Source organism: Idiotropiscis lumnitzeri, unplaced genomic scaffold (genome assembly GCF_059441095.1).
Source record: "Idiotropiscis lumnitzeri isolate Australia: NSW breed Sydney's pygmy pipehorse unplaced genomic scaffold, RoL_Ilum_1.0 HiC_scaffold_63, whole genome shotgun sequence".
Classification (NCBI taxonomy): domain Eukaryota; kingdom Metazoa; phylum Chordata; class Actinopteri; order Syngnathiformes; family Syngnathidae; genus Idiotropiscis; species Idiotropiscis lumnitzeri.
Genome location: NW_028283601.1, coordinates 505,607 through 528,086, shown reverse-complemented (window position 1 = coordinate 528,086; position 22,480 = coordinate 505,607).

Genomic DNA, 22,480 nt, shown 5'->3' with positions numbered 1-22,480 from the left:
TTCATGAGATATTGCAACACTTAGAAAAAGTGTACAGCGCCAGCAGACAATGAATTTTCAGCACTAAAAAAACGAAACTTCATTAACAGCTAAACCAAACGTTTCCAATGTAAATTTCCACATTTATAGAGTGTAAAAAGGCATCCTGAAGCCTGGGAAGTCATTAATTTGATTGTCCAGTATTTCCCTTATGAGATAATGCCTCACATAGCAAATGTGTACAGTGCGAGCTGAAAATGCATTTTCAGCACTAAAAAACCAAACTTTTATAACAGCTAAACCAAACGTTTCCAATGTAAATTTCCACCTTTATATAGTGTAAAAAGACATCCTGAAGCCTGGGCAGTCATTAATTTGATTGTCCAGTATTTCCCTTATGAGATAATGCCTCACATAGCAAATGTGTACAGCGCGAGCTGAAAATGCATTTACAGCACTAAAAAAACAAACTTTTATAACAGCTAAACTAAACGTTTCCAATGTAAATTTCCACCTTTATATAGTGTAAAAAGACATCCTGAAGCCTGGGCAGTCATTAATTTGATTGTCCAATATTTCCCTTATGAGATAATGCCTCTCATAGCAAATGTGTACAGCGCGAGCTGAAAATGCATTTACAGCACTAAAAAAACAAACTTTTATAACAGCTAAACCAAACGTTTCCAATGTAAATTTCCACCTTTATATAGTGTAGAAAGGCATCCTGAAGCCTGGAAAGTCATTAATTTGATTGTCCAGTATTTCCTTCATGAGATATTGCAACACTTAGAAAAAGTGTACAGCGCCAGCAGACAATGAATTTTCAGCACTAAAAAAACGAAACTTCATTAACAGCTAAACCAAACGTTTCCAATGTAAATTTCCACATTTAGAGAGTGTAAAAAGGCATCCTGAAGCCTGGGAAGTCATTAATTTGATTGTCCAGTATTTCCCTTATGAGATAATGCCTCACATAGCAAATGTGTACAGTGCGAGCTGAAAATGCATTTTCAGCACTAAAAAAACAAACTTTTATAACAGCTAAACTAAACGTTTCCAATGTAAATTTCCACCTTTATATAGTGTAAAAAGACATCCTGAAGCCTGGGCAGTCATTAATTTGATTGTCCAATATTTCCCTTATGAGATAATGCCTCTCATAGCAAATGTGTACAGCGCGAGCTGAAAATGCATTTACAGCACTAAAAAAACAAACTTTTATAACAGCTAAACTAAACGTTTCCAATGTAAATTTCCACCTTTATATAGTGTAAAAAGACATCCTGAAGCCTGGGCAGTCATTAATTTGATTGTCCAATATTTCCCTTATGAGATAATGCCTCTCATAGCAAATGTGTACAGCGCGAGCTGAAAATGCATTTACAGCACTAAAAAACCAAACTTTTATAACAGCTAAACCAAACGTTTCCAATGTAAATTTCCACCTTTATATAGTGTAGAAAGGCATCCTGAAGCCTGGAAAGTCATTAATTTGATTGTCCAGTATTTCCTTCATGAGATATTGCAACACTTAGAAAAGGTGTACAGCGCCAGCAGACAATGAATTTTCAGCACTAAAAAAACGAAACTTCATTAACAGCTAAACCAAACGTTTCCAATGTAAATTTCCACATTTATAGAGTGTAAAAATGCATCCTGAAGCCTGGGAAGTCATTAATTTGATTGTCCAGTATTTCCCTTATGAGATAATGCCTCACATAGCAAATGTGTACAGTGCGAGCTGAAAATGCATTTTCAGCACTAAAAAACCAAACTTTTATAACAGCTAAACCAAACGTTTCCAATGTAAATTTCCACCTTTATATAGTGTAGAAAGGCATCCTGAAGCCTGGAAAGTCATTAATTTGATTGTCCAGTATTTCCTTCATGAGATATTGCAACACTTAGAAAAAGTGTACAGCGCCAGCAGACAATGAATTTCCAGCACTAAAAAAACGAAACTTCATTAACAGCTAAACTAAACGTTTCCAATGTAAATTTCCACCTTTATATAGTGTAAAAAGACATCCTGAAGCCTGGGCAGTCATTAATTTGATTGTCCAATATTTCCCTTATGAGATAATGCCTCTCATAGCAAATGTGTACAGCGCGAGCTGAAAATGCATTTACAGCACTAAAAAACCAAACTTTTATAACAGCTAAACCAAACGTTTCCAATGTAAATTTCCACCTTTATATAGTGTAGAGAGGCATCCTGAAGCCTGGAAAGTCATTAATTTGATTGTCCAGTATTTCCTTCATGAGATATTGCAACACTTAGAAAAAGTGTACAGCGCCAGCAGACAATGAATTTTCAGCACTAAAAAAACGAAACTTCATTAACAGCTAAACCAAACGTTTCCAATGTAAATTTCCACATTTATAGAGTGTAAAAAGGCATCCTGAAGCCTGGGAAGTAATTAATTTGATTGTCCAGTATTTCCCTTATGAGATAATGCCTCACATAGCAAATGTGTACAGTGCGAGCTGAAAATGCATTTTCAGCACTAAAAAACCAAACTTTTATAACAGCTAAACCAAACGTTTCCAATGTAAATTTCCACCTTTATATAGTGTAAAAAGACATCCTGAAGCCTGGGCAGTCATTAATTTGATTGTCCAGTATTTCCCTTATGAGATAATGCCTCACATAGCAAATGTGTACAGCGCGAGCTGAAAATGCATTTACAGCACTAAAAACCGAAACTTTTATAACAGCTAAACCAAACGTTTCCAATGTAAATTTCCACCTTTATATAGTGTAGAAAGGCATCCTGAAGCCTGGAAGGTCATTAATTTGATTGTCCAGTATTTCCTTCATGAGATATTGCAACACTTAGAAAAGGTGTACAGCGCCAGCAGACAATGAATTTTCAGCACTAAAAAATCGAAACTTCATTAACAGCTAAACCAAACGTTTCCAATGTAAATTTCCACCTTTATATAGTGTAGAAAGGCATCCTGAAGCCTGGAAAGTCATTAATTTGATTGTCCAGTATTTCCTTCATGAGATATTGCAACACTTAGAAAAGGTGTACAGCGCCAGCAGACAATGAATTTTCAGCACTAAAAAAACGAAACTTCATTAACAGCTAAACCAAACGTTTCCAATGTAAATTTCCACATTTATAGAGTGTAAAAAGGCATCCTGAAGCCTGGGAAGTCATTAATTTGATTGTCCAGTATTTCCCTTATGAGATAATGCCTCACATAGCAAATGTGTACAGTTCGAGCTGAAAATGCATTTACAGCACTAAAAAACCAAACTTTTATAACAGCTAAACCAAACGTTTCCAATGTAAATTTCCACCTTTATATAGTGTAGAAAGGCATCCTGAAGCCTGGAAAGTCATTGATTTGATTGTCCAGTATTTCCTTCATGAGATATTGCAACACTTAGAAAAAGTGTACAGCGCCAGCAGACAATGAATTTTCAGCACTAAAAAAACGAAACTTCATTAACAGCTAAACTAAACGTTTCCAATGTAAATTTCCACCTTTATATAGAGTAAAAAGACATCCTGAAGCCTGGGCAGCCATTAATTTGATTGTCCAATATTTCCCTTATGAGATAATGCCTCTCATAGCAAATGTGTACAGCGCGAGCTGAAAATGCATTTACAGCACTAAAAAACCAAACTTTTATAACAGCTAAACCAAACGTTTCCAATGTAAATTTCCACATTTATAGAGTGTAAAAAGGCACCCTGAAGCCTGGGAAGTCATTAATTTGATTGTCCAGTATTTCCCTTATGAGATAATGCCTCACATAGCAAATGTGTACAGCGCGAGCTGAAAATGCATTTACAGCACTAAAAAACCAAACTTTTATAACAGCTAAACCAAACGTTTCCAATGTAAATTTCCACCTTTATATAGTGTAGAAAGGCATCCTGAAGCCTGGAAAGTGATTAATTTGATTGTCCAGTATTTCCTTCATGAGATATTGCAACACTTAGAAAAAGTGTACAGCGCCAGCAGACAATGAATTTTCAGCACTAAAAAACCGAAACTTCATTAACAGCTAAACTAAACGTTTCCAATGTAAATTTCCACCTTTATATAGTGTAAAAAGACATCCTGAAGCCTGGGCAGTCATTAATTTGATTGTCCAATATTTCCCTTATGAGATAATGCCTCTCATAGCAAATGTGTACAGCGCGAGCTGAAAATGCATTTACAGCACTAAAAAACCAAACTTTTATAACAGCTAAACCAAACGTTTCCAATGTAAATTTCCACCTTTATATAGTGTAGAAAGGCATCCTGAAGCCTGGAAAGTCATTAATTTGATTGTCCAGTATTTCCTTCATGAGATATTGCAACACTTAGAAAAAGTGTACAGCGCCAGCAGACAATGAATTTCCAGCACTAAAAAAACGAAACTTCATTAACAGCTAAACTAAACGTTTCCAATGTAAATTTCCACCTTTATATAGTGTAAAAAGACATCCTGAAGCCTGGGCAGTCATTAATTTGATTGTCCAATATTTCCCTTATGAGATAATGCCTCTCATAGCAAATGTGTACAGCGCGAGCTGAAAATGCATTTACAGCACTAAAAAACCAAACTTTTATAACAGCTAAACCAAACGTTTCCAATGTAAATTTCCACCTTTATATAGTGTAGAAAGGCATCCTGAAGCCTGGAAAGTCATTAATTTGATTGTCCAGTATTTCCTTCATGAGATATTGCAACACTTAGAAAAAGTGTACAGCGCCAGCAGACAATGAATTTTCAGCACTAAAAAAACGAAACTTCATTAACAGCTAAACCAAACGTTTCCAATGTAAATTTCCACATTTATAGAGTGTAAAAAGGCATCCTGAAGCCTGGGAAGTAATTAATTTGATTGTCCAGTATTTCCCTTATGAGATAATGCCTCACATAGCAAATGTGTACAGTGCGAGCTGAAAATGCATTTTCAGCACTAAAAAACCAAACTTTTATAACAGCTAAACCAAACGTTTCCAATGTAAATTTCCACCTTTATATAGTGTAAAAAGACATCCTGAAGCCTGGGCAGTCATTAATTTGATTGTCCAGTATTTCCCTTATGAGATAATGCCTCACATAGCAAATGTGTACAGCGCGAGCTGAAAATGCATTTACAGCACTAAAAACCCAAACTTTTATAACAGCTAAACCAAACGTTTCCAATGTAAATTTCCACCTTTATATAGTGTAGAAAGGCATCCTGAAGCCTGGAAGGTCATTAATTTGATTGTCCAGTATTTCCTTCATGAGATATTGCAACACTTAGAAAAGGTGTACAGCGCCAGCAGACAATGAATTTTCAGCACTAAAAAATCGAAACTTCATTAACAGCTAAACCAAACGTTTCCAATGTAAATTTCCACCTTTATATAGTGTAGAAAGGCATCCTGAAGCCTGGAAAGTCATTAATTTGATTGTCCAGTATTTCCTTCATGAGATATTGCAACACTTAGAAAAGGTGTACAGCGCCAGCAGACAATGAATTTTCAGCACTAAAAAAACGAAACTTCATTAACAGCTAAACCAAACGTTTCCAATGTAAATTTCCACATTTATAGAGTGTAAAAAGGCATCCTGAAGCCTGGGAAGTCATTAATTTGATTGTCCAGTATTTCCCTTATGAGATAATGCCTCACATAGCAAATGTGTACAGTTCGAGCTGAAAATGCATTTACAGCACTAAAAAACCAAACTTTTATAACAGCTAAACCAAACGTTTCCAATGTAAATTTCCACCTTTATATAGTGTAGAAAGGCATCCTGAAGCCTGGAAAGTCATTGATTTGATTGTCCAGTATTTCCTTCATGAGATATTGCAACACTTAGAAAAAGTGTACAGCGCCAGCAGACAATGAATTTTCAGCACTAAAAAAACGAAACTTCATTAACAGCTAAACTAAACGTTTCCAATGTAAATTTCCACCTTTATATAGAGTAAAAAGACATCCTGAAGCCTGGGCAGCCATTAATTTGATTGTCCAATATTTCCCTTATGAGATAATGCCTCTCATAGCAAATGTGTACAGCGCGAGCTGAAAATGCATTTACAGCACTAAAAAACCAAACTTTTATAACAGCTAAACCAAACGTTTCCAATGTAAATTTCCACATTTATAGAGTGTAAAAAGGCATCCTGAAGCCTGGGAAGTCATTAATTTGATTGTCCAGTATTTCCCTTATGAGATAATGCCTCACATAGCAAATGTGTACAGCGCGAGCTGAAAATGCATTTACAGCACTAAAAAACCAAACTTTTATAACAGCTAAACCAAACGTTTCCAATGTAAATTTCCACCTTTATATAGTGTAGAAAGGCATCCTGAAGCCTGGAAAGTGATTAATTTGATTGTCCAGTATTTCCTTCATGAGATATTGTAACACTTAGAAAAAGTGTACAGCGCCAGCAGACAATGAATTTTCAGCACTAAAAAACCGAAACTTCATTAACAGCTAAACTAAACGTTTCCAATGTAAATTTCCACCTTTATATAGTGTAAAAAGACATCCTGAAGCCTGGGCAGTCATTAATTTTATTGTCCAATATTTCCCTTATGAGATAATGCCTCTCATAGCAAATGTGTACAGCGCGAGCTGAAAATGCATTTACAGCACTAAAAAACCAAACTTTTATAACAGCTAAACCAAACGTTTCCAATGTAAATTTCCACCTTTATATAGTGTAGAAAGGCATCCTGAAGCCTGGAAAGTCATTAATTTGATTGTCCAGTATTTCCTTCATGAGATATTGCAACACTTAGAAAAAGTGTACAGCGCCAGCAGACAATGAATTTCCAGCACTAAAAAAACGAAACTTCATTAACAGCTAAACTAAACGTTTCCAATGTAAATTTCCACCTTTATATAGTGTAAAAAGACATCCTGAAGCCTGGGCAGTCATTAATTTGATTGTCCAATATTTCCCTTATGAGATAATGCCTCTCATAGCAAATGTGTACAGCGCGAGCTGAAAATGCATTTACAGCACTAAAAAACCAAACTTTTATAACAGCTAAACCAAACGTTTCCAATGTAAATTTCCACCTTTATATAGTGTAGAAAGGCATCCTGAAGCCTGGAAAGTCATTAATTTGATTGTCCAGTATTTCCTTCATGAGATATTGCAACACTTAGAAAAAGTGTACAGCGCCAGCAGACAATGAATTTTCAGCACTAAAAAAACGAAACTTCATTAACAGCTAAACCAAACGTTTCCAATGTAAATTTCCACATTTATAGAGTGTAAAAAGGCATCCTGAAGCCTGGGAAGTCATTAATTTGATTGTCCAGTATTTCCCTTATGAGATAATGCCTCACATAGCAAATGTGTACAGTGCGAGCTGAAAATGCATTTTCAGCACTAAAAAACCAAACTTTTATAACAGCTAAACCAAACGTTTCCAATGTAAATTTCCACCTTTATATAGTGTAAAAAGACATCCTGAAGCCTGGGCAGTCATTAATTTGATTGTCCAGTATTTCCCTTATGAGATAATGCCTCACATAGCAAATGTGTACAGCGCGAGCTGAAAATGCATTTACAGCACTAAAAAAACAAACTTTTATAACAGCTAAACTAAACGTTTCCAATGTAAATTTCCACCTTTATATAGTGTAAAAAGACATCCTGAAGCCTGGGCAGTCATTAATTTGATTGTCCAATATTTCCCTTATGAGATAATGCCTCTCATAGCAAATGTGTACAGCGCGAGCTGAAAATGCATTTACAGCACTAAAAAACCAAACTTTTATAACAGCTAAACCAAACGTTTCCAATGTAAATTTCCACCTTTATATAGTGTAGAAAGGCATCCTGAAGCCTGGAAAGTCATTAATTTGATTGTCCAGTATTTCCTTCATGAGATATTGCAACACTTAGAAAAAGTGTACAGCGCCAGCAGACAATGAATTTTCAGCACTAAAAAAACGAAACTTCATTAACAGCTAAACCAAACGTTTCCAATGTAAATTTCCACATTTATAGAGTGTAAAAAGGCATCCTAAAGCCTGGGAAGTCATTAATTTGATTGTCCAGTATTTCCCTTATGAGATAATGCCTCACATAGCAAATGTGTACAGTGCGAGCTGAAAATGCATTTTCAGCACTAAAAAAACAAACTTTTATAACAGCTAAACTAAACGTTTCCAATGTAAATTTCCACCTTTATATAGTGTAAAAAGACATCCTGAAGCCTGGGCAGTCATTAATTTGATTGTCCAATATTTCCCTTATGAGATAATGCCTCTCATAGCAAATGTGTACAGCGCGAGCTGAAAATGCATTTACAGCACTAAAAAAACAAACTTTTATAACAGCTAAACTAAACGTTTCCAATGTAAATTTCCACCTTTATATAGTGTAAAAAGACATCCTGAAGCCTGGGCAGTCATTAATTTGATTGTCCAATATTTCCCTTATGAGATAATGCCTCTCATAGCAAATGTGTTCAGCGCGAGCTGAAAATGCATTTACAGCACTAAAAACCCAAACTTTTATAACAGCTAAACCAAACGTTTCCAATGTAAATTTCCACCTTTATATAGTGTAGAAAGGCATCCTGAAGCCTGGAAAGTCATTAATTTGATTGTCCAGTATTTCCTTCATGAGATATTGCAACACTTAGAAAAGGTGTACAGCGCCAGCAGACAATGAATTTTCAGCACTAAAAAAACGAAACTTCATTAACAGCTAAACCAAACGTTTCCAATGTAAATTTCCACATTTATAGAGTGTAAAAATGCATCCTGAAGCCTGGGAAGTCATTAATTTGATTGTCCAGTATTTCCCTTATGAGATAATGCCTCACATAGCAAATGTGTACAGTGCAAGCTGAAAATGCATTTTCAGCACTAAAAAACCAAACTTTTATAACAGCTAAACCAAACGTTTCCAATGTAAATTTCCACCTTTATATAGTGTAAAAAGACATCCTGAAGCCTGGGCAGTCATTAATTTGATTGTCCAATATTTCCCTTATGAGATAATGCCTCTCATAGCAAATGTGTACAGCGCGAGCTGAAAATGCATTTACAGCACTAAAAAACCAAACTTTTATAACAGCTAAACCAAACGTTTCCAATGTAAATTTCCACCTTTATATAGTGTAGAAAGGCATCCTGAAGCCTGGAAAGTCATTAATTTGATTGTCCAGTATTTCCTTCATGAGATATTGCAACACTTAGAAAAAGTGTACAGCGCCAGTAGACAATGAATTTTCAGCACTAAAAAAACGAAACTTCATTAACAGCTAAACTAAACGTTTCCAATGTAAATTTCCACCTTTATATAGTGTAAAAAGACATCCTGAAGCCTGGGCAGTCATTAATTTGATTGTCCAATATTTCCCTTATGAGATAATGCCTCTCATAGCAAATGTGTACAGCGCGAGCTGAAAATGCATTTACAGCACTAAAAAACCAAACTTTTATAACAGCTAAACCAAACGTTTCCAATGTAAATTTCCACCTTTATATAGTGTAGAAAGGCATCCTGGAGCCTGGAAAGTCATTAATTTGATTGTCCAGTATTTCCTTCATGAGATATTGCAACACTTAGAAAAAGTGTACAGCGCCAGCAGACAATGAATTTTCAGCACTAAAAAAACCAAACTTTTATAATAGCTAAACCAAACGTTTCCAATGTAAATTTCCACCTTTATATAGTGTAAAAAGACATCCTGAAGCCTGGGCAGTCATTAATTTGATTGTCCAGTATTTCCCTTATGAGATAATGCCTCACATAGCAAATGTGTACAGCGCGAGCTGAAAATGCATTTACAGCACTAAAAAAACAAACTTTTATAACAGCTAAACCAAACGTTTCCAATGTAAATTTCCACCTTTATATAGTGTAGAAAGGCATCCTGAAGCCTGGAAAGTCATTAATTTGATTGTCCAGTATTTCCTACATGAGATATTGCAAAACTTAGAAAAAGTGTACAGCGCCAGCAGACAATGAATTTTCAGCACTAAAAAAACGAAACTTCATTAACAGCTAAACCAAACGTTTCCAATGTAAATTTCCACATTTATAGATAGAGTGTAAAAAGGCATCCTGAAGCCTGGGAAGTCATTAATTTGATTGTCCAGTATTTCCCTTATGAGATAATGCCTCACATAGCAAATGTGTACAGCGCGAGCTGAAAATGCATTTACAGCACTAAAAAACCAAACTTTTATAACAGCTAAACCAAACGTTTCCAATGTAAATTTCCACCTTTATATAGTGTAGAAAGGCATCCTGAAGCCTGGAAAGTGATTAATTTGATTGTCCAGTATTTCCTTCATGAGATATTGCAACACTTAGAAAAAGTGTACAGCGCCAGCAGACAATGAATTTTCAGCACTAAAAAACCGAAACTTCATTAACAGCTAAACTAAACGTTTCCAATGTAAATTTCCACCTTTATATAGTGTAAAAAGACATCCTGAAGCCTGGGCAGTCATTAATTTGATTGTCCAATATTTCCCTTATGAGATAATGCCTCTCATAGCAAATGTGTACAGCGCGAGCTGAAAATGCATTTACAGCACTAAAAAACCAAACTTTTATAACAGCTAAACCAAACGTTTCCAATGTAAATTTCGACCTTTATATAGTGTAGAAAGGCATCCTGAAGCCTGGAAAGTCATTAATTTGATTGTCCAGTATTTCCTTCATGAGATATTGCAACACTTAGAAAAAGTGTACAGCGCCAGCAGACAATGAATTTCCAGCACTAAAAAAACGAAACTTCATTAACAGCTAAACTAAACGTTTCCAATGTAAATTTCCACCTTTATATAGTGTAAAAAGACATCCTGAAGCCTGGGCAGTCATTAATTTGATTGTCCAATATTTCCCTTATGAGATAATGCCTCTCATAGCAAATGTGTACAGCGCGAGCTGAAAATGCATTTACAGCACTAAAAAACCAAACTTTTATAACAGCTAAACTAAACGTTTCCAATGTAAATTTCCACCTTTATATAGTGTAGAAAGGCATCCTGAAGCCTGGAAAGTCATTAATTTGATTGTCCAGTATTTCCTTCATGAGATATTGCAACACTTAGAAAAAGTGTACAGCGCCAGCAGACAATGAATTTTCAGCACTAAAAAAACGAAACTTCATTAACAGCTAAACCAAACGTTTCCAATGTAAATTTCCACATTTATAGAGTGTAAAAAGGCATCCTGAAGCCTGGGAAGTCATTAATTTGATTGTCCAGTATTTCCCTTATGAGATAATGCCTCACATAGCAAATGTGTACAGTGCGAGCTGAAAATGCATTTTCAGCACTAAAAAACCAAACTTTTATAACAGCTAAACCAAACGTTTCCAATGTAAATTTCCACCTTTATATAGTGTAAAAAGACATCCTGAAGCCTGGGCAGTCATTAATTTGATTGTCCAGTATTTCCCTTATGAGATAATGCCTCACATAGCAAATGTGTACAGCGCGAGCTGAAAATGCATTTACAGCACTAAAAAAACAAAACTTTTATAACAGCTAAACTAAACGTTTCCAATGTAAATTTCCACCTTTATATAGTGTAAAAAGACATCCTGAAGCCTGGGCAGTCATTAATTTGATTGTCCAATATTTCCCTTATGAGATAATGCCTCTCATAGCAAATGTGTACAGCGCGAGCTGAAAATGCATTTACAGCACTAAAAACCCAAACTTTTATAACAGCTAAACCAAACGTTTCCAATGTAAATTTCCACCTTTATATAGTGTAGAAAGGCATCCTGAAGCCTGGAAAGTCATTAATTTGATTGTCCAGTATTTCCTTCATGAGATATTGCAACTCTTAGAAAAGGTGTACAGCGCCAGCAGACAATGAATTTTCAGCACTAAAAAATCGAAACTTCATTAACAGCTAAACCAAACGTTTCCAATGTAAATTTCCACCTTTATATAGTGTAGAAAGGCATCCTGAAGCCTGGAAAGTCATTAATTTGATTGTCCAGTATTTCCTTCATGAGATATTGCAACACTTAGAAAAGGTGTACAGCGCCAGCAGACAATGAATTTTCAGCACTAAAAAAACGAAACTTCATTAACAGCTAAACCAAACGTTTCCAATGTAAATTTCCACATTTATAGAGTGTAAAAAGGCATCCTGAAGCCTGGGAAGTCATTAATTTGATTGTCCAGTATTTCCCTTATGAGATAATGCCTCACATAGCAAATGTGTACAGTTCGAGCTGAAAATGCATTTACAGCACTAAAAAACCAAACTTTTATAACAGCTAAACCAAACGTTTCCAATGTAAATTTCCACCTTTATATAGTGTAGAAAGGCATCCTGAAGCCTGGAAAGTCATTGATTTGATTGTCCAGTATTTCCTTCATGAGATATTGCAACACTTAGAAAAAGTGTACAGCGCCAGCAGACAATGAATTTTCAGCACTAAAAAAACGAAACTTCATTAACAGCTAAACTAAACGTTTCCAATGTAAATTTCCACCTTTATATAGAGTAAAAAGACATCCTGAAGCCTGGGCAGCCATTTATTTGATTGTCCAATATTTCCCTTATGAGATAATGCCTCTCATAGCAAATGTGTACAGCGCGAGCTGAAAATGCATTTACAGCACTAAAAAAACAAACTTTTATAACAGCTAAACCAAACGTTTCCAATGTAAATTTCCACCTTTATATAGTGTAGAAAGGCACCCTGAAGCCTGGAAAGTCATTAATTTGATTGTCCAGTATTTCCTTCATGAGATATTGCAACACTTAGAAAAAGTGTACAGCGCCAGCAGACAATGAATTTTCAGCACTAAAAAAACGAAACTTCATTAACAGCTAAACCAAACGTTTCCAATGTAAATTTCCACATTTATAGAGTGTAAAAAGGCATCCTGAAGCCTGGGAAGTCATTAATTTGATTGTCCAGTATTTCCCTTATGAGATAATGCCTCACATAGCAAATGTGTACAGTTCGAGCTGAAAATGCATTTTCAGCACTAAAAAACCAAACTTTTATAACAGCTAAACCAAACGTTTCCAATGTAAATTTCCACCTTTATATAGTGTAAAAAGACATCCTGAAGCCTGGGCAGTCATTAATTCGATTGTCCAATATTTCCTTTATGAGATAATGCCTCTCATAGGCAAATGTGTACAGCGCGAGCTGAAAATGCATTTACAGCACTAAAAAACCAAACTTTTATAACAGCTAAACCAAACTTTCCAATGTAAATTTCCACCTTTATATAGTGTAAAAAGGCATCCTGAAGCCTGGGAAGTCATTAATTTGATTGTCCAGTATTTCCCTTATGAGATAATGCCTCACATAGCAAATGTGTACAGTGCGAGCTGAAAATGCATTTTCAGCACTAAAAAAACAAACTTTTATAACAGCGAAACCAAACGTTTCCAATGTAAATTTCCACCTTTATATAGTGTAAAAAGACATCCTGAAGCCTGGGCAGTCATTAATTTGATTGTCCAAAATTTCCCTTATGAGATAATGCCTCTCATAGCAAATGTGTACAGCGCGAGCTGAAAATGCATTTACAGCACTAAAAAACCAAACTTTTATAACAGCTAAACCAAACGTTTCCAATGTAAATTTCCACCTTTATATAGTGTAGAAAGGCATCCTGAAGCCTGGAAAGTCATTAATTTGATTGTCCAGTATTTCCTTCATGAGATATTGCAACACTTAGAAAAAGTGTACAGCGCCAGCAGACAATGAATTTTCAGCACTAAAAAAACGAAACTTCATTAACAGCTAAACCAAACGTTTCCAATGTAAATTTCCACATTTATAGAGTGTAAAAAGGCATCCTGAAGCCTGGGAAGTCATTAATTTGATTGTCCAGTATTTCCCTTATGAGATAATGCCTCACATAGCAAATGTGTACAGTGCGAGCTGAAAATGCATTTTCAGCACTAAAAAACCAAACTTTTATAACAGCTAAACCAAACGTTTCCAATGTAAATTTCCACCTTTATATAGTGTAAAAAGACATCCTGAAGCCCGGGCAGTCATTAATTTGATTGTCCAGTATTTCCCTTATGAGATAATGCCTCACATAGCAAATGTGTACAGCGCGAGCTGAAAATGCATTTACAGCACTAAAAAAACAAACTTTTATAACAGCTAAACTAAACGTTTCCAATGTAAATTTCCACCTTTATATAGTGTAAAAAGACATCCTGAAGCCTGGGCAGTCATTAATTTGATTGTCCAATATTTCCCTTATGAGATAATGCCTCTCATAGCAAATGTGTACAGCGCGAGCTGAAAATGCATTTACGGGACTAAAAACCCAAACTTTTATAACAGCTAAACCAAACGTTTCCAATGTAAATTTCCACCTTTATATAGTGTAGAAAGGCATCTTGAAGCCTGGAAAGTCATTAATTTGATTGTCCAGTATTTCCTTCATGAGATATTGCAACACTTAGAAAAGGTGTACAGCGCCAGCAGACAATGAATTTTCAGCACTAAAAAACGAAACTTCATTAACAGCTAAACCAAACGTTTCCAATGTAAATTTCCACATTTATAGAGTGTAAAAAGGCATCCTGAAGCCTGGGAAGTCATTAATTTGATTGTCCAGTATTTCCCTTATGAGATAATGCCTCACATAGCAAATGTGTACAGTGCGAGCTGAAAATGCATTTTCAGCACTAAAAAACCAAACTTTTATAACAGCTAAACCAAACGTTTCCAATGTAAATTTCCACCTATATATAGTGTAAAAAGACATCCTGAAGCCTGGGCAGTCATTAATTCGATTGTCCAATATTTCCTTTATGAGATAATGCCTCTCATAGCAAATGTGTACAGCGCGAGCTGAAAATGCATTAACAGCACTAAAAAACCAAACTTTTATAACAGCTAAACCAAACGTTTCCAATGTAAATTTTCACCTTTATATAGTGTAAAAAGGCATCCTGAAGCCTGGAAAGTCATTAATTTGATTGTCCAGTATTTCCTTCATGAGATAATGCCTCACATAGCAAATGTGTACAGTGCGAGCTGAAAATGCATTTTCAGCACTAAAAAACCAAACTTTTATAACAGCTAAACCAAACGTTTCCAATGTAAATTCCACCTTTATATAGTGTAAAAAGACATCCTGAAGCCTGGGCAGTCATTAATTTGATTGTCCAATATTTCCCTTATGAGATAATGCCTCTCATAGCAAATGTGTACAGCGCGAGCTGAAAATGCATTTTCAGCACTAAAAAACCAAACTTTTATAACAGCTAAACCAAACGTTTCCAATGTAAATTTCCACCTTTATATAGTGTAGAAAGGCATCTTGAATCCTGGAAAGTCATTAATTTGATTGTCCAGTATTTCCTTCATGAGATATTGCAACACTTAGAAAAAGTGTACAGCTCCAGCAGACAATGAATTTTCAGCACTAAAAAACCGAAACTTCATTAACAGCTAAACTAAACGTTTCCAATGTAAATTTCCACCTTTATATAGTGTAAAAAGACATCCTGAAGCCTGGGCAGCCATTAATTTGATTGTCCAATATTTCCCTTATGAGATAATGCCTCTCATAGCAAATGTGTACAGCGCGAGCTGAAAATGCATTTACAGCACTAAAAAACCAAACTTTTATAACAGCTAAACCAAACGTTTCCAATGTAAATTTCCACCTTTATATAGTGTAAAAAGACATCCTGAAGCCTCGGCAGTCATTAATTTGATTGTCCAGTATTTCCCTTATGAGATAATGCCTCACATAGCAAATGTGTACAGCGCGAGCTGAAAATGCATTTACAGCACTAAAAAAACAAACTTTTATAACAGCTAAACTAAACGTTTCCAATGTAAATTTCCACCTTTATATAGTGTAAAAAGACATCCTGAAGCCTGGGCAGCCATTAATTTGATTGTCCAATATTTCCCTTATGAGATAATGCCTCTCATAGCAAATGTGTACAGCGCGAGCTGAAAATGCATTTACAGCACTAAAAAAACAAACTTTTATAACAGCTAAACCAAACGTTTCCAATGTAAATTTCCACCTTTATATAGTGTAGAAAGGCATCCTGAAGCCTGGAAAGTCATTAATTTGATTGTCCAGTATTTCCTTCATGAGATATTGCAACACTTAGAAAAAGTGTACAGCGCCAGCAGACAATGAATTTTCAGCACTAAAAAAACGAAACTTCATTAACAGCTAAACCAAACGTTTCCAATGTAAATTTCCACATTTATAGAGTGTAAAAAGGCATCCTGAAGCCTGGGAAGTCATTAATTTGATTGTCCAGTATTTCCCTTATGAGATAATGCCTCACATAGCAAATGTGTACAGTGCGAGCTGAAAATGCATTTTCAGCACTAAAAAACCAAACTTTTATAACAGCTAAACCAAACGTTTCCAATGTAAATTTCCACCTTTATATAGTGTAAAAAGACATCCTGAAGCCTGGGCAGTCATTAATTTGATTGTCCAGTATTTCCCTTATGAGATAATGCCTCACATAGCAAATGTGTACAGTGCGAGCTGAAAATGCATTTTCAGCACTAAAAAACCAAACTTTTATAACAGCTAAACCAAACGTTTCCAATGTAAATTTCCACCTATATATAGTGTAAAAAGACATCCTGAAGCCTGGGCAGTCATTAATTCGATTGTCCAATATTTCCTTTATGAGATAATGCCTCTCATAGCAAATGTGTACAGCGCGAGCTGAAAATGCATTAACAGCACTAAAAAACCAAACTTTTATAACAGCTAAACCAAACGTTTCCAATGTAAATTTTCACCTTTATATAGTGTAAAAAGGCATCCTGAAGCCTGGAAAGTCATTAATTTGATTGTCCAGTATTTCCTTCATGAGATAATGCCTCACATAGCAAATGTGTACAGTGCGAGCTGAAAATGCATTTTCAGCACTAAAAAACCAAACTTTTATAACAGCTAAACCAAACGTTTCCAATGTAAATTCCACCTTTATATCGTGTAAAAAGACATCCTGAAGCCTGGGCAGTCATTAATTTGATTGTCCAATATTTCCCTTATGAGATAATGCCTCTCATAGCAAATGTGTACAGCGCGAGCTGAAAATGCATTTACAGCACTAAAAAACCAAACTTTTATAACAGCTAAACCAAACGTTTCCAATGTAAATTTCCACCTTTATATAGTGTAGAAAGGCATCCTGAAGCCTGGAAAGTCATTAATTTGATTGTCCAGTATTTCCTTCATAAGATATTGCAACACTTAGAAAAAGTGTACAGCGCCAGGAGACAATGAATTTTCAGCACTAAAAAACCGAAACTTCATTAACAGCTAAACTAAACGTTTCCAATGTAAATTTCCACCTTTATATAGTGTAAAAAGACATCCTGAAGCCTGGGCAGCCATTAATTTGATTGTCCAATATTTTCCTTATGAGATAATGCCTCTCATAGCAAATGTGTACAGCGCGAGCTGAAAATGCATTTACAGCACTAAAAAACCAAACTTTTATAACAGCTAAACCAAACGTTTCCAATGTAAATTTCCACCTTTATATAGTGTAAAAAGACATCCTGAAGCCTCGGCAGTCATTAATTTGATTGTCCAGTATTTCCCTTATGAGATAATGCCTCACATAGCAAATGTGTACAGCGCGAGCTGAAAATGCATTTACAGCACTAAAAAAACAAACTTTTATAACAGCTAAACTAAACGTTTCCAATGTAAATTTCCACCTTTATATAGTGTAAAAAGACATCCTGAAGCCTGGGCAGCCATTAATTTGATTGTCCAATATTTCCCTTATGAGATAATGCCTCTCATAGCAAATGTGTACAGCGCGAGCTGAAAATGCATTTACAGCACTAAAAAAACAAACTTTTATAACAGCTAAACCAAACGTTTCCAATGTAAATTTCCACCTTTATATAGTGTAGAAAGGCATCCTGAAGCCTGGAAAGTCATTAATTTGATTGTCCAGTATTTCCTTCATGAGATATTGCAACACTTAGAAAAAGTGTACAGCGCCAGCAGACAATGAATTTTCAGCACTAAAAAAACGAAACTTCATTAACAGCTAAACCAAACGTTTCCAATGTAAATTTCCACATTTATAGAGTGTAAAAAGGCATCCTGAAGCCTGGGAAGTCATTAATTTGATTGTCCAGTATTTCCCTTATGAGATAATGCCTCACATAGCAAATGTGTACAGTGCGAGCTGAAAATGCATTTTCAGCACTAAAAAACCAAACTTTTATAACAGCTAAACCAAACGTTTCCAATGTAAATTTCCACCTTTATATAGTGTAAAAAGACATCCTGAAGCCTGGGCAGTCATTAATTTGATTGTCCAGTATTTCCCTTATGAGATAATGCCTCACATAGCAAATGTGTACAGTGCGAGCTGAAAATGCATTTTCAGCACGAAAAAAACCAAACTTTTATAACAACTAAACCAAACGTTTCCAATGTAAATTTCCACCTTTATATAGTGTAAAAAGACATCCTGGAGCCTGGGCAGTCATTAATTTGATTGTCCAATATTTCCCTTATGAGATAATGCCTCTCATAGCAAATGTGTACAGCGCGAGCTGAAAATGCATTTACAGCACTAAAAAAACAAACTTTTATAACAGCTAAACCAAACGTTTCCAATGTACATTTCCACCTTTATATAGTGTAGAAAGGCATCCTGAAGCCTGGAAAGTCATTAATTTGATTGTCCAGTATTTCCTTCATGAGATATTGCAACACTTAGAAAAAGTGTACAGCGCCAGCAGACAATGAATTTTCAGCACTAAAAAAACCAAACTTCATTAACAGCTAAACTAAACGTTTCCAATGTAAATTTCCACCTTTATATAGTGTAAAAAGACATCCTGAAGCCTGGGCAGTCATTAATTTGATTGTCCAATATTTCCCTTATGAGATAATGCCTCTCATAGCAAATGTGTACAGCGCGAGCTGAAAATGCATTTACAGCACTAAAAAACCAAAGTTTTATAACAGCTAAACCAAACGTTTCCAATGTAAATTTCCACCTTTATATAGTGTAGAAAGGCATCCTGAAGCCTGGAAAGTCATTAATTTGATTGTCCAGTATTTCCTTCATGAGATATTGCAACACTTAGAAAAAGTGTACAGCGCCAGCAGACAATGAATTTTCAGCACTAAAAAAACGAAACTTCATTAACAGCTAAACCAAACGTTTCCAATGTAAATTTCCACATTTATAGAGTGTAAAAAGGCATCCTGAAGCCTGGGAAGTCATTAATTTGATTGTCCAGTATTTCCCTTATGAGATAATGCCTCACATAGCAAATGTGTACAGTGCGAGCTGAAAATGCATTTTCAGCACTAAAAAACCAAACTTTTATAACAGCTAAACCAAACGTTTCCAATGTAAATTTCCACCTTTATATAGTGTAAAAAGACATCCTGAAGCCTGGGCAGTCATTAATTTGATTGTCCAGTATTTCCCTTATGAGATAATGCCTCACATAGCAAATGTGTACAGCGCGAGCTGAAAATGCATTTACAGCACTAAAAAAACAAACTTTTATAACAGCTAAACTAAACGTTTCCAATGTAAATTTCCACCTTTATATAGTGTAAAAAGACATCCTGAAGCCTGGGCAGTCATTAATTTGATTGTCCAATATTTCGCTTATGAGATAATGCCTCTCATAGCAAATGTGTACAGCGCGAGCTGAAAATGCATTTACAGGACTAAAAACCCAAACTTTTATAACAGCTAAACCAAACGTTTCCAATGTAAATTTCCACCTTTATATAGTGTAGAAAGGCATCTTGAAGCCTGGAAAGTCATTAATTTGATTGTCCAGTATTTCCTTCATGAGATATTGCAACACTTAGAAAAGGTGTACAGCGCCAGCAGACAATGAATTTTCAGCACTAAAAAAACGAAACTTCATTAACAGCTAAACCAAACGTTTCCAATGTAAATTTCCACATTTATAGAGTGTAAAAAGGCATCCTGAAAGCCTGGGAAGTCATTAATTTGATTGTCCAGTATTTCCCTTATGAGATAATGCCTCACATAGCAAATGTGTACAGTGCGAGCTGAAAATGCATTTTCAGCACTAAAAAACCAAACTTTTATAACAGCTAAACCAAACGTTTCCAATGTAAATTTCCACCTTTATATAGTGTAAAAAGACATCCTGAAGCCTGGGCAGTCATTAATTCGATTGTCCAATATTTCCTTTATGAGATAATGCCTCTCATTGCAAATGTGTACAGCGCGAGCTGAAAATGCATTTACAGCACTAAAAAACCAAACTTTTATAACAGCTAAACCAAACGTTTCCAATGTAAATTTCCACCTTTATATAGTGTAAAAAGGCATCCTGAAGCCTGGAAAGTCATTAATTTGATTGTCCAGTATTTCCTTCATGAGATAATGCCTCACATAGCAAATGTGTACAGTGCGAGCTGAAAATGCATTTTCAGCACTAAAAAACCAAACTTTTATAACAGCTAAACCAAACGTTTCCAATGTAAATTCCACCTTTATATAGTGTAAAAAGACATCCTGAAGCCTGGGCAGTCATTAATTTGATTGTCCAATATTTCCCTTTTGAGATAATGCCTCTCATAGCATATGTGTACAGCGCGAGCTGAAAATGCATTTACAGCACTAAAAAACCAAACTTTTATAACAGCTAAACCAAACGTTTCCAATGTAAATTTCCACCTTTATATAGTGTAGAAAGGCATCCTGAAGCCTGGAAAGTCATTAATTTGATTGTCCAGTATTTCCTTCATGAGATATTGCAACACTTAGAAAAAGTGTACAGCGCCAGGAGACAATGAATTTTCAGCACTAAAAAACCGAAACTTCATTAACAGCTAAACTAAACGTTTCCAATGTAAATTTCCACCTTTATATAGTGTAAAAAGACATCCTGAAGCCTGGGCAGCCATTAATTTGATTGTCCAATATTTCCCTTATGAGATAATGCCTCTCATAGCAAATGTGTACAGCGCGAGCTGAAAATGCATTTACAGCACTAAAAAACCAAACTTTTATAACAGCTAAACCAAACGTTTCCAATGTAAATTTCCACCTTTATATAGTGTAAAAAGACATCCTGAAGCCTGGGCAGTCATTAATTTGATTGTCCAATATTTCCCTTATGAGATAATGCCTCTCATAGCAAATGTGTACAGCGCGAGCTGAAAATGCATTTACAGCACTAAAAAACCAAACTTTTATAACAGCTAAACTAAACGTTTCCAATGTAAATTTCTACCTTTATATAGTGTAGAAAGGCATCCTGAAGCCTGGAAAGTCATTAATTTGATTGTCCAGTATTTCCTTCATGAGATATTGCAACACTTAGAAAAAGTGTACAGGCCAGCAGACAATGAATTTTCAGCACTAAAAAAACGAAACTTCATTAACAGCTAAACTAAACGTTTCCAATGTAAATTTCCACCTTTATATAGTGTAAAAAGACATCCTGAAGCCTGGGCAGTCATTAATTTGATTGTCCAATATTTCCCTTATGAGATAATGCCTCTCATAGCAAATGTGTACAGCGCGAGCTGAAAATGCATTTACAGCACTAAAAAACCAAACTTTTATAACAGCTAAACCAAACGTTTCCAATGTAAATTTCCACCTTTATATAGTGTAAAAAGACATCCTGAAGCCTGGGCAGTCATTAATTTGATTGTCCAATATTTCCCTTATGAGATAATGCCTCTCATAGCAAATGTGTACAGCGCGAGCTGAAAATGCATTTACAGCACTAAAAAAACAAACTTTTATAACAGCTAAACCAAACGTTTCCAATGTAAATTTCCACCTTTATATAGTGTAGAAAGGCATCCTGAAGCCTGGAAAGTCATTAATTTGATTGTCCAGTATTTCCTTCATGAGATATTGCAACACTTAGAAAAAGTGTACAGCGCCAGCAGACAATGAATTTTCAGCACTAAAAAAACGAAACTTCATTAACAGCTAAACCAAACGTTTCCAATGTAAATTTCCACATTTATAGAGTGTAAAAAGGCATCCTGAAGCCTGGGAAGTAATTAATTTGATTGTCCAGTATTTCCCTTATGAGATAATGCCTCACATAGCAAATGTGTACAGTGCGAGCTGAAAATGCATTTTCAGCACTAAAAAACCAAACTTTTATAACAGCTAAACCAAACGTTTCCAATGTAAATTTCCACCTTTATATAGTGTAAAAAGACATCCTGAAGCCTGGGCAGTCATTAATTTGATTGTCCAGTATTTCCCTTATGAGATAATGCCTCACATAGCAAATGTGTACAGCGCGAGCTGAAAATGCATTTACAGCACTAAAAAAACAAACTTTTATAACAGCTAAACTAAACGTTTCCAATGTAAATTTCCACCTTTATATAGTGTAAAAAGACATCCTGAAGCCTGGGCAGTCATTAATTTGATTGTCCAATATTTCGCTTATGAGATAATGCCTCTCATAGCAAATGTGTACAGCGCGAGCTGAAAATGCATTTACAGGACTAAAAACCCAAACTTTTATAACAGCTAAACCAAACGTTTCCAATGTAAATTTC